We start from the raw sequence: 15,133 nt of genomic DNA, 5'->3' as shown, positions 1-15,133 counted from the left end.
GTCAGCATCCTCCCTTTCCTTCTCTAAACAATTATTTTGAAGACTTATGTTTTCAAATGTTAATCTCTACTTTCAAATTTTCAAATCATAACCTCTATTCAAATCTATATTTGCTTTTGTCTTTCATGAATCATCAAACTTTCCATATAGCATCTTTGAAATCTGTTATTTTATAATGAGTTCCAACATCACCATTCCTACTGACCATTAATGTGCCACTTCTTCCTTCTCAGAGAGTACCCAGTTCTCTACTCTCCTGTACTTGGTTACAAGTCAAATCTTAGAAGAGTTCTTGGTATCTGCAGATATAAAAGATGCTTTGCTCTTTTGACTTGTTAAGAATTCTGCTGTCATGGTTCAGTCTTTTACTGGTGAGTCCTCAACCCTGCCTTCAAGTAATGCGACTCATATACATGGTAATATCTGAGTCTGTGGTCTTCTTTCCACAACAGCATTATTATGAATAATAATGAGCTGTGTTTTCTATGATTGAGGCATTCTCACATTAAAATTATATAGTTAAAAACTAGTTTATTTGCATTCTTACCATAAAAACTTCGGGAAATAATCAAGATAAACATTTGTACTATAATTTTAAAATGCCAATGATCAAAAAAGTACTTCAATTAATGTTTATATTATAATTTTATTTAATTTTCCAATGATATATTTGGATAGTTATTTCTACAATTTGACAAGTATTAACGCCCATTTCTGCCAATTAGTGTTTATAAAAATAGGAAAAGATATTGACCGTAAAAATAGCATTGAATCACAAACACTCAGAGTTGATCTTTCTCAAAATAATAATTAGAATTGTTGGCACACATTAAATACTCTATTATAGAAATCATTTTGATATTACTCAGCCATTGTTAGTCTTAACTGTTAATTAAATTTAATGGACTATATTTTCCTGTCATAGGAACATGTGGTTTCTAATTCCTAAAGAACTTAAATTAGATATTGGAATTGAAACTAAAAGAACAGAAAGCCAAGTAAGTAGTCTTAATTCAGGGAACAATTAAATAATATATTTTACAAGATAAAATCATTAAATAATGACTAAGGAAAAAAGCTACCTCTGGCTCCATCTGTATTCATGACAGGAGACCTACATCCCCACATATGTCAATCACTCCCACTAAGAATTCTGTTGAATAATGCAGTTGCTTACCAAAGCATTCAATGTGTCATGGCATAAGTGGCCACAAGTCCATAAATTTCAAATTAATTAGTTTTTAATTTATCTGTATTCACCAATACACTTCTACTCTGACTATGCAGTAGAGTCATTTTTTCCCATATTAATTATGTAATCCTTACAGTGTAAAATAAGAGATCTTGCTCTTGAAAGCACTAAAACCTTTAGAGAAAGAATGAATTATAAACTCACAGTGATCACCTGAAAAGCAGCAACACCAGCAGTTTATTTCATGTGTAAATGCTTTGCGATTCCACCGTTTACACTCAGTGCTAATTACTTAGTACTTTTTCATCTTCTGGATTTATTATATGCAGTAGGGAGGGTGTTAGAATGACTTTTTTAAATGTCTTTGACTGTATATACTAACAGATTACTGTATAACATGCAAGCCTTTCCTCATCGCCCACCCCCCCCCACCTCCCTGTTAAACAGTATGCTTGCCTTGCCTTAGAAGAACTTAGATGCCAAAGAAAGCAGGGAATGGTTCATTAAGATGTGAGACGGCAAAGGGCCCATCCAGTCTTCCCTCTTACTGGAGAATGCTACAGCACATGACAGCCAGCAATACTTTGTTATAGAAATTGCTTGGATGGAATGGACTGAACAAAACAACCATATTAGAAGAAAGGAATAGTGCTATGATAGCCTCTGTTCTACATTTTCACTCCCAATTAACACTGAAAATTGTGGCTATACTATAATAATTATAGTTTTTCTTAATTTGTAAAGTGGATATACCTATGGTTTACTGAAACAAATATAGAAAGGAAATAAACTACAAAGTAATATAGTGAACTACAGAAAATGCATTTATTATTACTGTTTCCCTTATTCATAGTTTTATTTTACTGGATTTTATTTTACTTTAGGCCTAGTTTACCCCCAATAATTCCCTGATAAACACTAGTTTTTGAACCTATACATTATACACTGGGTTGCAGATTGCTTTTTTTTTTCTTTTTTTGCAACTCAACATAACAGAGTTGTGTCTAAATTTAAGATATTTTCATCATCCACCCGCAAAAAGAAACCGTATATTTTAGCAGTCAGTCTCCCTTCCCCTTTACACCCAGCCCCCAGAGACCACTTATCTACTTTCTCTATGGATTTGCCTATTCTGGACATTTCACATAAGTGGGATCATACCATGTGTGGTTTTGTAACTGGCTTCTTTCACTTAGCATAATGATTTCAAGGTTCATCCATGCTGCAGCATGTATCAGTACTTTACTCCTTTTTTATCTTAAATGCTATTCCATTGTATAGCTTTACCACATTTTATTTATCCATTCATCAGCTGATGGATATTTGAGTTGAGTTGTGCCATCTTTAGCTATTATGAATAATACTGCTATGAACATTCATGTACACGTTTTTGTGTGAACATATGTTTTCAATTCCTATATGTACATACCTAGGGGTGGAAATGCAGGTCATATGGTTAACTCAGCATGTTTAACATTTTGAGGAACTGCCAAACAGTCTTCCAAAATGGTTGCATCATTTTACATTCCCACCTGCAAAATAGATATGAGGGATCTATTTTCTCCATATCTTCACCAACACTTACTGTTTTCAGTCTTTGATTATAGCCATCTTAGTGGGTATGAAGTGGTATTTCACTGTGATTTTGGCTTGCATTTCTCTAATGGCTAATGATGTTGAACAACTTTTCACATGACTATTGTCCATTTGTCTATCTTCTTTGGAGAAATGTCTATTCTGATCCTTTACTCATTTTTAAATTGGGTTCTTTGTCTTTTTACTTGGAGTTGTAAGAAATTCTTTCTGGGTTCAATTTCCTTTGCACCAGAGTACAATCTAGTGGCTCCTTCAGCCAAAATCTTTTGGATGGTAGACTCTTTCTATGTTTGAAAATGTCATTTTTTTCACATTTATCTTTTCTCTATCTTCTGGTGACAATCTGCTACCGTGGGCTGTGGAAACATCCCTGTAGGGAGGTTTCATGTTTGCTTCTGCTGGTCCCAGGAGGTTTCAGGTGTTTCACTTTGGGATCTCCGCATCCTGCACGGTGTTAAATCACACTCCACATTCACGAACGGCCAAGCTGGGGATTGAATTCTCCCACAGAATCCCGTTTTTCTACTCACAGCCTGAAGAAGTGACCTTCAGAACTTCCTTGGTCAGAGTTTTTTAATCCTCCTTTCACTGGGGGAGGAGGGGGTCCCAGCTTTTTGAAGGAGTCTAAGTTTTAGTTCCCTACCTCATGTGAGCCCAGGCTACATCTCCTATCCTCCTCCAGGCATTGGACTGATATCCCCTGGGAAAAAGTATCACCCTTGCTTACTGTTCCACCTGTGGGTTTCCACATCACTTCTTCCACCTTGAGATTTCCTATTATTTCTTTGGCGCTTAGTTTTGTATTATGTATTTCTACAGTATGTGTTGGATTTCAGATTTCTCTTAAGAGTGATGCCTCTCAGGGAGGTGATTATGGCTTGTAAGTGAATGGGTATGGCTGAAAAAGGCAGAAGACTAACGGCCGTCTAAATAGCCTCTATAAAATAAATGAAATGTTGTCATCAGTTCATGACTGCAGCTATCTGAAGAACCCCTCACTATATCAGACTGTCTCTTAGAGTCCTGATCTCCTGAAGCATTTGCTAAATAAAGATGTACGCTACTTCTGATAGCTTCATGTCATCTAGGATTAGCCCTACTGTTCACAGCTACCACACATTGTTTAAGTTATTCTCAGGGATCCTCACAGACGTTTGCCCTCCAGTCCTCACTTGAAACCATTCTGCTTATTATCCAATTTTTTAATGACCTGAAAAATGGAGCAAGTTTGACACTGGTAATCATTGATAGTCCTGGCAACAAGCCTTTGGGAAAATAAAATCAGCAACAGAGTAGCCTACCACCTGATACTGAATCTTGTATAGTCAAAAGTTCCTGGAATTCTCTCTACTCTGATTTCAATTGCAGTGACGGAGTTTATGCAAACCTTGGTGAAAAACAGCTCTCAGTTATTGAGCCTAAACTCTGAATTATTTTGGTCCAATCAGGTATATTATAAGGTATTCTGTATCCAGTGCAAAAATATCAGTGAACATTCAAGGAACAAGCAAATTGTGTTTTTGGATGCAGATTTCTGAGTCTGCTTTCCTGCTAACAGATATTTTTAAGTGACATTCTAGAGATGAGAAAAAGAACGTCACATAGTCAAGACGTGGGTATCCATAACAGTGCTTGACTCATAGTAAACACTCAGTAAGTAATATTTGAATGAAAGCTCTGGGGGCACCTTTGGAGGCACAATAAATAAGGAGCAGTGGCTTCCTTCTAGGACCTGATAATTTGGCTATGGAGGTGTGACAAAAACAGAGTGAAAGGCAGTGCATAAGAGACATCAGCCACTCTGGGATTAATCATCAATGTATGCTTTAGGTACTGTAGGGGTGCAGAATTTAGGACATTTTAGGCAATATAGCTAAAAGGGCTTAGAATTAGAACTGGGTATTTTGAGGGATCCTCAGGAAAATAATCAAATGAGTCCTAAAACTCATAGATTACCACAAACCAATCTTTCTTTCTTATGTGAAAGATGTAAAGAATAGATTATGATCATTTTCCTTTATCAAGGCTGCCAAGCAAGATCACTCTGCCCTTTCCTGTAAGATTCCTGCAGATCTGCTCTCAGAGTGAATAATGAGCACATCTGCTGCTTAAGTCCCTGTGTTTATACTCTTTCTCAGTATAAGTCCCTGAATACTGATGAGAGAGAGGTATCCCTTTGTTTCTCACACCAATTGAAAGGATTGACATTTACCTACTGAGTTAGTAATTTGATTTCACCAGGGGCTCTCAATCTCTGTCTTAGGGAAAGTAATGAAAAACAAAGGGTAAAAACACCTCTTGCCAGAGGGCTAGCCTGATCTACCAGACCCAGCTTTGAAGTCTAGGACAGTTTCATATTTGCAGATTCCCACCTTCAGAACTAAAGATAAAAGTGATATTGGAAAAACCCTACTATCATCTGAGACTGCATTTGATAGGAAAGAAAGGAAATATATCATTGGTCTAGTTTTCTTGGAGCTCTGAAGTTTCCTTCTTGGAGCTCTGAAGTTTCCTTGTTATTAAAAGAATAGGACCACAATCTATTCCAGAGGAAAAGCATTTCCTAGTTGGAAAGACACAAAACAAAAGAGGACTAGGGTTTGAAAAGGTAGTGTGCCAGGGAGTACACTGAAGGTGAGAGGAATGAAATGGGCAAAAATCGCAATGGCAAAAAACCAAGAGGTATATTTAGGGGATTCAGAGTGAGCCAACTTGGCTAGTGAGGATGATTTCTGTAGAAATATAATGGGATATGAGGCGTGATAAATGGGAGTTGAAACTAGGCTGCCGAGTAGTTTGAAAGCTATACTACAGAGGAGCCTATAAATGTCAGGGAACCATTTAAAGGTTTTGACTCAGGCAGCAACATGATCAAAAGGAGTTTTAAAAGATTATTGTGGGGCTATATTTAGGTGAGCCTAGATGGAAAGGGTGAGAGAAAGGAGGCTTATGTAGTTGGCAAGTCAAGATATGATCAGGCCAGGATGAGGAACGTGGGAAAAAGAAAGGGGAAAAGGGAATGAATTTGAGAACTAAAACTAATCAAAAACTGTAATATATGATCTTGATAAAAAATAATACATTAGTGGGGAGAAGGCTGTAAGTGGCACATTTCAAGACTGGTTAACTAGGAAAAAGGTGGTGCCTATTAAAACCAATCACAGAGTTATTAGCAGCTCCCTGAACCTTGCTGCCTGAACTGAACAATATACCACTGAGGTCCTCAAACCTAAGACACTGTGGAACAGAAAGGAGAGAGAACTACTCCTCTTCATGCATTCCTTCTCTCTGGATAGCCCAGAATTACTTCCCAATCCCAAGGGCCGTACCCTTAATCATATCTACAAAGTCCTTTTATCTATAGGGTAACAACATTCATAGGTTCGAAAGATAAGCATGTAGACAACTTTTAGGTGTCATCATTCTGCATACCACAACCACCTAGATATGGAAGCCTAAGGAGAAAGCTGTTTTCCTTTGGAAAGAGAAAAGAGGTAGGAAAGAGCAGGCTTTACAAACACTTCTAGTTCATGATAGTAGTTTTGTTCATGCCCATCTAGAACCCATCCCTTTCTATCCTTTAAAGTTCAGCTGTAGTCCAATCTCCTTTAAAACCCTTTTCAAAGCAACTTGAGCTCATATTATTTCATGCTTTTCCATGAGCATGTTAAACTCATAAATTCATGAGCAATACCTCGGTTTTTCCTACATTATTTAAATTAATTCATTCAATCATCCATTCATTCAACAATACTTACTAAGTTTTGTTAAAGGAAATCCTGAAGGTGTAGCCACCATAAGTATAACTATACATCATTACTGACTTCAAGGAGCTCATGTATTTTAGGATCCTATTTTGTCTCTTCAACTAAAACACTAGCTTCATGAAGGAAGATTCACACATTTGGTGCTTTAGCAGAATGCTAAGCCAAGGCACAAACATTAAATATATGAATGACCAAGTACTAAAAATAAAAAATATCAGTCTTCAATACTCAAGTAATATATTAATCTTTGATCAACAACTACAGACATTTAAGCATAAACTAGTGATTTAAATTGTATTTAAAATGGAAGAAATTGGCGTTATTTACTATCCATCATCTCATTTTTTTAAATTTATTTATTTATTTATATTTTATTTTTGGCTCTGTTGGGTCTTCTTTGCTGCCCGTGGGCTTGCTCTAGTTGCGGTGAGTGGAGGCTACTCTTCGCTGTGGTGCACAGGCTTCTCATTGCAGTGGCTTCTCTTGTTGCGGAACATGGGCTCTAGGCATGTGGGCTTCAGTAGTTGCGGCACATGGGCTCAGTAGTTGTGGCTTGCAGGTTCCAGAGCGCAGACTCAGTAGTTGTGGCACACAGGCTTAGTTGCTCCGTGGTATGTGGGATCTTCCTGGACCAGGGCTCGAACCCATGTCCCCTGCATTGGCAGGCAGATTCTTAACCACTGCGCTACCAAGGAAGTCCCATCATCTCATTTTGAAAGTATCTTGTCAGGTCATAATTACATAAGATTAATAGAACCATATATTCCTTAATATTACAGCTCTTTCTGTCCTGTAAATAAACAGATTTAATCCTATCAATAGAAAGTTTCCTGTCAAAATACTTCAAGAATGACTGACAACTATACTACAGTTATGAAGAATAAACGGAAAACTTTGAGATAAATCAATAGATTTGAGTCACACGCATTTTATTATTAAAAATAAGCATTTAATACAGGAGACCAATATTTAATTAAAATGTGGAAGACCAAAATTTCACACTTTTTCTGACTAATAACAGCTCACCTTTAAAGTAATCTGTGTTTCATCAAAATACAGTTGGAGACACCAAACTTAGTTCAATGGTGAGGTGTAAACTTGTTACTGAAGAACTATATAAAGTTGCATATAGTTTTAAAATTGATTTGACCATGACTCTTAGCTAGAGGCCTATTTTACACTGTGACCAACTACATAAAAATGTATAAAACTCAAACAAAGCTTACATAAAACATCTACTCTTTACTACATGCCTATGTACTCTGCTATTTTCTATTCTAATCTAGCTTACTCAATTCTATTCCACTCTTTTAAAAATGCTAAATTTAACCTAAAATTGATTTCATCAGCCACTAATAGATCACCAATAGGTTGGAAAACTATTGTTCCAGAACATTCTACACAATTCATCTAAAAACTTAGAAACTTTTTTTCTCTTTATCAATTCAAAATCTATAGAAAATAACTCATGGTAGTTATTTTACAGAACGGGATAAGACAGACAATTTGCTAAATTACACTTAAATGCTGTATCTTTCACTATAAAAAGTGTTATAGAAGCCAATGGATCATAGTTTGTTTACTTTTTGTTTACAGAAATGCTCAAGAAACAGACTCGGACTTTGTTCCATATTTATTATTTGATACCACCAGAAAAAGAAACTATAAACATTTTGATAAACACATTGAAAGATGGTCTGTTTTCGGTTTAGATCTGTAAATACTCTTAGCTCATAAGTAAACTGGAAATGTTATTTTGAGTCTCCAGTGTGAATCAAAACAAATATTCTTATGCATATACAAGCTGCAATCAAAAAGTACACTATATTTTTCCAGTAGTGAAAGAACACAGTTGCCAGAATGAAATGTTAAATCAGAAGATTAGGCTTGAAACACTGAAATTAATAACATCTACAAACAGAAAACCTTACCCAAAACTTCTGATCTGGAACCATGACTCCTACAGTCACTGGTATCACGCAGATTTCTATCAACAGAGAAGAGCTGACTTTATTGCCATGAAAATATTCTATGTATGTTACTGATGAAAAAACTATTTTTAAAAATATAGCTTTGAGTTGAGTAAATGATGAGACAAAATTTCCTCTGTCAAGTGTTGTATTATGTTAAGTCTATTCCCAGGCAATTCATTTATAAACATAAACGGATTTTATTTTTAAACTTACAAAAATCTGAACTGATGCAATGAACTTAAAAAAAAGCAGTCTATACCTCTTAAAATCACTAAGATGGCTAATTTAATGCTGGGTCATAAAGCAGTAAACATATGTTGAAAATGAAATTTTCAAACACCAATGCCTAGAAAATGAATAAATTTAGATAGAATTAATGAAGACATGCCCAAACATTTTGGACTAATATTGTAGAGCCATATTTTCTGATCTCAAAATAGTATATAGAGAGAACTTTTATTATATATTGATCAATAAGTGGTAAATAAAAGCAAATGTGACAGGATTTTGCTGAGATAACATAAATCAGATACGTATTAAAGAATTTGATTTTAAAATTATTTAAAAATTAATTCAATTCTACCTGAGTAAAATTCAAAAACTAAGTAATACCTAATAATAATACTAATAACAATAGTAATAAATGAATCTTTGGAAACAATTTATTATAGTCACACAAAAGTTGGTGGTACTAATCATATTTAACCATAATTAAGGCAGCACAAACAGTTAAATAATCAATATATGGATGACAGAAATTTGCAAGCCCAAAATTATCATCTGCTATATTTCAGAAAGTGTTTATCTCACCTCAAAATTACAAAAAAAATAACTAAACAGACAGGAAAAGCATAATCATAACAACAGAATTAATGGCAAATTGATTTACTCTAAGAAAGGCAGGATTGTTAGGGCTTTTAAGCAATATGGAGAGAAACATCATTCATATAATTTTTAGGTGATTATTTCTATGATCTTGACAAAGGAGCAATGTGATTCCAGAGCTCACATCTTCCTTCTCTTCATGTTACTATTTCCCTGGTTGGCCAATGTAATAAGGTACATATACCTATGGCCACCAACAATGGCCACTAAGAACCTGCCTTACCCCTTTTACTCATTAAGAGGTGTTCCTACCATTAAGAGGTGCAGTCAGTTTCTCCTGCCCTTTTATCTGAGCTGGCCTTGTGAGTTGCTCTAATCAACACAATGTGGCTGATAATAAATGTGAGGTGACATCCCTGGACTTTAGAGTCAGGCCTGAATAGGACTGGCAGTTTCCACTTCTCTCTTAGAACCCTCAGACCACCACGCCATGAGATACCAAGCTAGCCATCTGGGCAGGCCACATGGAGGAGAACTAAACTGGGGCTCTGGCTGAAATCCCAGTCCTACCACCAGCTGAATGTAGCTTCGTGACTGATGGCATCTAAGACCAGCAGAGGAACAGTCAATACACAGAATCATGAGGAAAAAAAGAATTATTGTATTAAGCCACTAAGTTCTTTTTTATATATAAATTTATTTTATTTATTTATTTGTTTGTTTATTTATTTATTTTTGGCTGCTTTGGGTCTTTGTTGTTGTGTGCGGGCTTCCTCTAGTTGCAGCGAGTGGGGCTACTCTTCACTGCAGTGTGTGGGCTTCTCATTGCGGTGGCTTCCCTCTTTGCAGACCACAGGCTCTAGGCACCCAGGCTTCAGCAGTCGTGGCACGTGGGCTCAGTAGTTGTGGATTGCGGGCTCTAGAGCGCAGGCTCAGTAGTTGTGGCGCACGAGCTTAGTTGCTCTGCAGCATGTGGGATCTTCCTGGACTAGGGTTCGAACCCATGTCCCCTGCATTGGCAGGTGGATTCTTAACCACTGTGCCACCAGGGAAGCCCTAAGCCACTAAATTCTAGTGTGGTTTGTTACACAGGGATAGGTAACTGAAATGATTGGTTTACTTCCTCATATGATCTTAACCTTACTGCAGGAAATATCTAACTTTAAGTGCAATCCTTCCTGTACAGCTCTCAGAGTAGGAACACAGGTAGAACATAATAAAATAAAATTCATAATAGGTGTTTAATGCAATCCAGAATGACTCCTCTCTATTTCTAGCCTTTCCAGGGAATGTGCTGAAGCCAGATATCGCTGTCAAATCTGGCCACTCACCTGCAATAGCCCGGGCTCCACTCTTGGGGGTCCTGACATGGAATGCAGGGGGTATGCTCACATAGTGAGACTTTCACGCAGCCAGACTTTTGAAATATGTGGTATGTTATCACTGTTTCCTCTTAGGCACTGTTTTATATATATGCTTTTCTGTTGTCCTTGCTATTCAGAACAATCCAAAAAAATACAATAATTAAAAGTAGCATGAAAAAGACAGGCAGTGGTTTGATCATTTAAAAAATTAACCATGCATAAAAGCATAAACAGGAAAAAAACATATTTCTTAATGAATATCTAAATGAGCATGTACTCCAAATGTCCAAATCAGACCATTTCAGATATTTTTATCTATAAAAGAATGCTAAACTACCATGAGGAAGAGGATATTCTGGTCTCAAATTTCATGCTGATGGAGTATCCCTGTTCAAGTCCCTTAATTTCTTTATGCCTCATTTTACTGAACAATTAGAATGATTATCCCTACATACATCACAGGAAATTTGTTCAAATAAGTGAGATAATATATATGAAAGTACTTTTGAAGGCTACCCAAGAAGGTAGCTACTGACACATGAGAAAAATGTAAGGCATGGGATATAGGAGTTGGAAGGGAATTTAGAAGTCAGGCTAAGCAACATCTCTTACGCATTATCATTCACCTTGTGCTTAACCTACATTGTAAAGGCAGGTCATTTCATTTTCAGACAGCTTTAATTGTTAGTAATGAATTTAACTAATCTGCGTCCTTGTCACTTCTGTCCTTTGACCCTATTTCTTTCCTCCAGAGCAAAGAAGAACATTTCTATTCTACCACCGGTTCAATTCAGTACAAAAGCATACTATCAAAAATTGAACTAGGACTTGGGCTACAGATATGAATAACACACAATACTAAGATGAGGTCTGTGCTCTCACATCCATTGCAGGCTAGTGGAGAGAGGCACATGTGTCAATAAATTAATGTGCTTCAATGTGGTAAGTGCTGAAACAAAAAGGATGGGGCAGGGACACAGAACACAAAAGAGGGAATGATCCATCCACCTGGGACCATCAGGCAGGTTATCACAGAGAAGGTGTCTCTAGAATTGAGTCTTGAAGGGTAATTATGAGAATAGTTAGTGGGGAAATATAAAAAAATGAATTTGTGAAAAAGCATAAATAGTAACAACCATTCAGTCATTTGCAGGTAGTTAATATGCTCCCAATATCACCTGGCTAAAAATTTCTTAAACAGTATTTACATTAACTTCTTGGTACATAATTTATAGATCTACTCATCACCCAGTCAAACTGGCATCATCTTCTGAATGTGTTACAGATCTGAAGAAGAATAAGGAAGAGAAGGAAAAGAAACAATATACCAAGTTTTAGACACAAATTTTGAAATAGAGAATGTCTTTTATTGATACCATCCAAGACAGCAATTAATTTGTTTGGGTAGGAAAAGGAAGGGAGGGGAGGGACTTCTCTGGTGGCACAGTGGTTAAGAATCCGCCTGCCAATGCAGGGGACACGGGTTCGAGGCCTGGTCTGGGAAGATCCCACATGCCGCGGAGCAACTAAGCCCGTGCGCCACAACTACTGAGCCCACGTGTCACAACTACTGAAGCCCGGGTGCCTAGAGCCCATGCTCCGCAACAAAGAGAAGCCACCACAATGAGAAGCCCACACGCCACAACGAAGAGTAGCCCCCGCTAGCCACTCTCTGCAACTAGAGAAAGCCGGCGCACAGCAACAAAGACCCAACGCAGCCAAAAATAAATTAAATAAATAAATTAAAATTTAAAAAAAAAAAGGAGGGAGGGGAGGAGAGGTACAAAGAAACTATCACTTGTGTACAAAAAATATCTAGTCCATCTTCAAACTAAGCCTTTTAAAGCCTGGCTTTGCTATCCTGTCTGTAGAGCTGTATTTAATATTTCAACCTAAATGTAACATTTCATATTTATTCCTCTAAATTATCATTTTGTTTTCAGACACTGATTCCAGTTAAATGAAAATAGCTGAATCTGACTCAATGCAGCAGGCACTCATGCCATTCAGTTCATATCTGAAATCCTGAAAAGCCCACCCACTTTCTATGTGCTAATCTAAATAACTGATTAAAAAAATAAATAGCAGAAGAGAGTAATAAGCAAATCCCACTGCCATGATCCTCCACTTTACTAAAAATCTGATAAACCACACTCTGTGTGTGTGGCTACCTCAGCTCCCATTCTTCCAGCACCAAATAAGCTAATGATTCTCAAATTGATGTCTAAAGTCATTGTTTCTCCTCTAAGTTCCAGTACTGTATGTCTAGTTATCTTCCAGAATTTTCACACAGATACCCCACAAGGACTCTAAACCCAGTGTTCCAAAACGTCTGGTTATTCCCATGTGTCCTCTAAACCTGCTTTTCCCCTGTTACTATCCAACTTGCTTAAAGACAGCTTTATCCTAATGGTCTCATCTGAAACCATGACTCATTAATTTTTTTTTTCACGAAAGAGCTTGGTCCTTAAAATATAAATTAGTTTAAAATACTCACAAACCCATATAATTAACCAACATTTCATCCCACTTAAAATATTTACTGAGAAAATCAAGCCAATGCAATTTCAGAAAATGTACTTATCTAGTTAGGAAGGCTTATAGAATCAGAGAAAACATGCTTTTGGTATGATGTGAGTCTATTGCCTACTGCCCTGGAGTCACTCCCAGTCAGCCAACAATTGACCACAAACCAAGCATGATATAATTTCTGACCTGGTATTAGAAGGCATATGTTAGTATCACCATGATGATGCTGATGCAAATTTATAATACCAAAAGATTTGTCTGCTATGAATTTTAGCATTTTATGGCTGTACTTGGCATTTTGCAGTCCCATTAAATAATTAAGTGGGTCTTCATTTCTTCCAAGTGTCACTGTTCTAAGTATGACCCTTCAACTCCAGGCATAGCCTTTGGTAATTGGAATTTAAGTAGGCAAAAACAATGAAATCCTGCATAAATTTTCCACTATAATTCGAAGATTCAATAATCTGTGACCTAATGCTCCATAAAGTAATTCAGGCTGAAAGTGGGGCTCTACCAACCACCTGAATGTGTTCCAATTACCTTTACTGACCACATTGTTCACAAATATTTTTCCCAGTAAGTTTCTTTATTTTATCAAGAATAAAAATTTTTGTCAAAAAATTAAACTTTTTAGGGGACTTCCCCGGTGGTCCAGTGGGTAAGATTCCATGCTCCTAATGCTGGGGGCCGGGGTTTGATCCCTGGTCGGGGAAATAGTTCCCGCATGCATGCCACAACTAAGAGTCCACATGTCGCAACTAAAAATCCCGCCTGCTGCAACTAAGACCCGGCACACCCAAAATTAATTAATTAATTTAATTTAACTTTTTAAAATCTCTACTTCTCAAAAGTTTATATTCAGAATCAAAAACCGTTTAATAAACACCTGCTGTGTTCAGACATTTACACCTCATAAGATTCTTATAAAGTAGATAGTATTTGATAGGTACAGAAGAAAATGGGTAAGGTTATGACTCAGGGGACAGAAGCCTGGTTCATTTCCTAGGCTTACATGTTATCTGCTTTGATAAATTACTTGTAGTTGAATTTCCTGTTATGGTATCTACTCCCTAGAGTTGTCTGAGAATTAAGACATTCATGTAAAGCCCTTAGAATAAGAAAAGTAAACTGGGACACACAAAGAGAGGTTAAATCACTTGTTGAAAGTTATATAGTCAAGAAGTAGTACTTCCCTGATTCTGATAACTTTCTGTTACCTGATTCCAGTTCACTTTCTCTACCACGGCTGCATGAAGATTCCATTTTTTTTTAAGATGTAGACAAGATGGGGACATCAATTAGGGCCAAGATTACTCTAAAGGTTCTCAGAACAGCAAGCACAGCCTTTAGAAGTTGTTTTATGTCAGAGAATATCTTTTAATGTAAGTCACTCCCACTTATTCCACAGGAAAACTTTTGCCTGCTGTTTGATTTAAGAAAACGCCCTGACTTAGTGAAAACTGATGTGTAAAAATACAAGTTTCTGCTGGCAAATAAAAAACGCTTTTCAGAAATGGGAAATGTTCTTCTTTGTGGAAGAACATATGTTCAGAGAAAAAAAACCAGCATATACTTTTTTATGTAACTCCACTCAGCTTACACATTTGAGGATATCGTATTAAGGCTGAAAACTAGAACAGAGATGTGGCACCCTGCAACAGCTGACAGATGTCGGCAAACAAGCCAATGCATAGAAACCTTCTCCACCTCAGAGATAATTACACCCTTCACCAGTATTCAGACATACCCTTTGCAGCTCTGGCCTTTGGTGGACCTGTTAATTGTGGCAAATTGCTTCTTTTGCCATGACCCTGGGTATTTCATGATATTCAATCCATGTCTTTCAACATATTTTTAATTGAAACCTTACTCATAATGATAATAATT

General features: G+C 36.8%; 1 protein-coding gene across 7 annotated transcripts in view; it reads right to left on the bottom strand.

Moving 5' to 3' along the window:
* The window catches only part of RALYL (RALY RNA binding protein like), an 867,550-nt gene that overhangs the window by 784,957 nt on the left and 67,460 nt on the right, over positions 1 to 15,133 (bottom strand). The window contains exons 2-4 of one of the 7 annotated variants that reach the window (XR_009697716.1): positions 10,685 to 10,846; positions 8,487 to 8,542; positions 6,780 to 7,345 (exon numbers count right to left, since the gene is read on the bottom strand). The exons of 5 other annotated variants lie outside the window; for them this stretch is intronic. The gene's annotated coding sequence lies outside the window, so the exon portion shown is untranslated. Of the gene's footprint in view, positions 1 to 6,779; positions 7,346 to 8,486; positions 8,543 to 10,684; positions 10,847 to 15,133 lie in introns of those variants that run through there. One more of the 7 variants, XR_009697715.1, reaches the window with a different exon arrangement.

The sequence above is a fragment of the Eubalaena glacialis genome, chromosome 17 (assembly GCF_028564815.1).
Source record: "Eubalaena glacialis isolate mEubGla1 chromosome 17, mEubGla1.1.hap2.+ XY, whole genome shotgun sequence".
NCBI classification, from domain to species: Eukaryota; Metazoa; Chordata; class Mammalia; order Artiodactyla; family Balaenidae; genus Eubalaena; species Eubalaena glacialis.
Note: the sequence above shows the minus strand (reverse complement) of the source record. Positions and strands in the feature narration are given on the sequence as shown.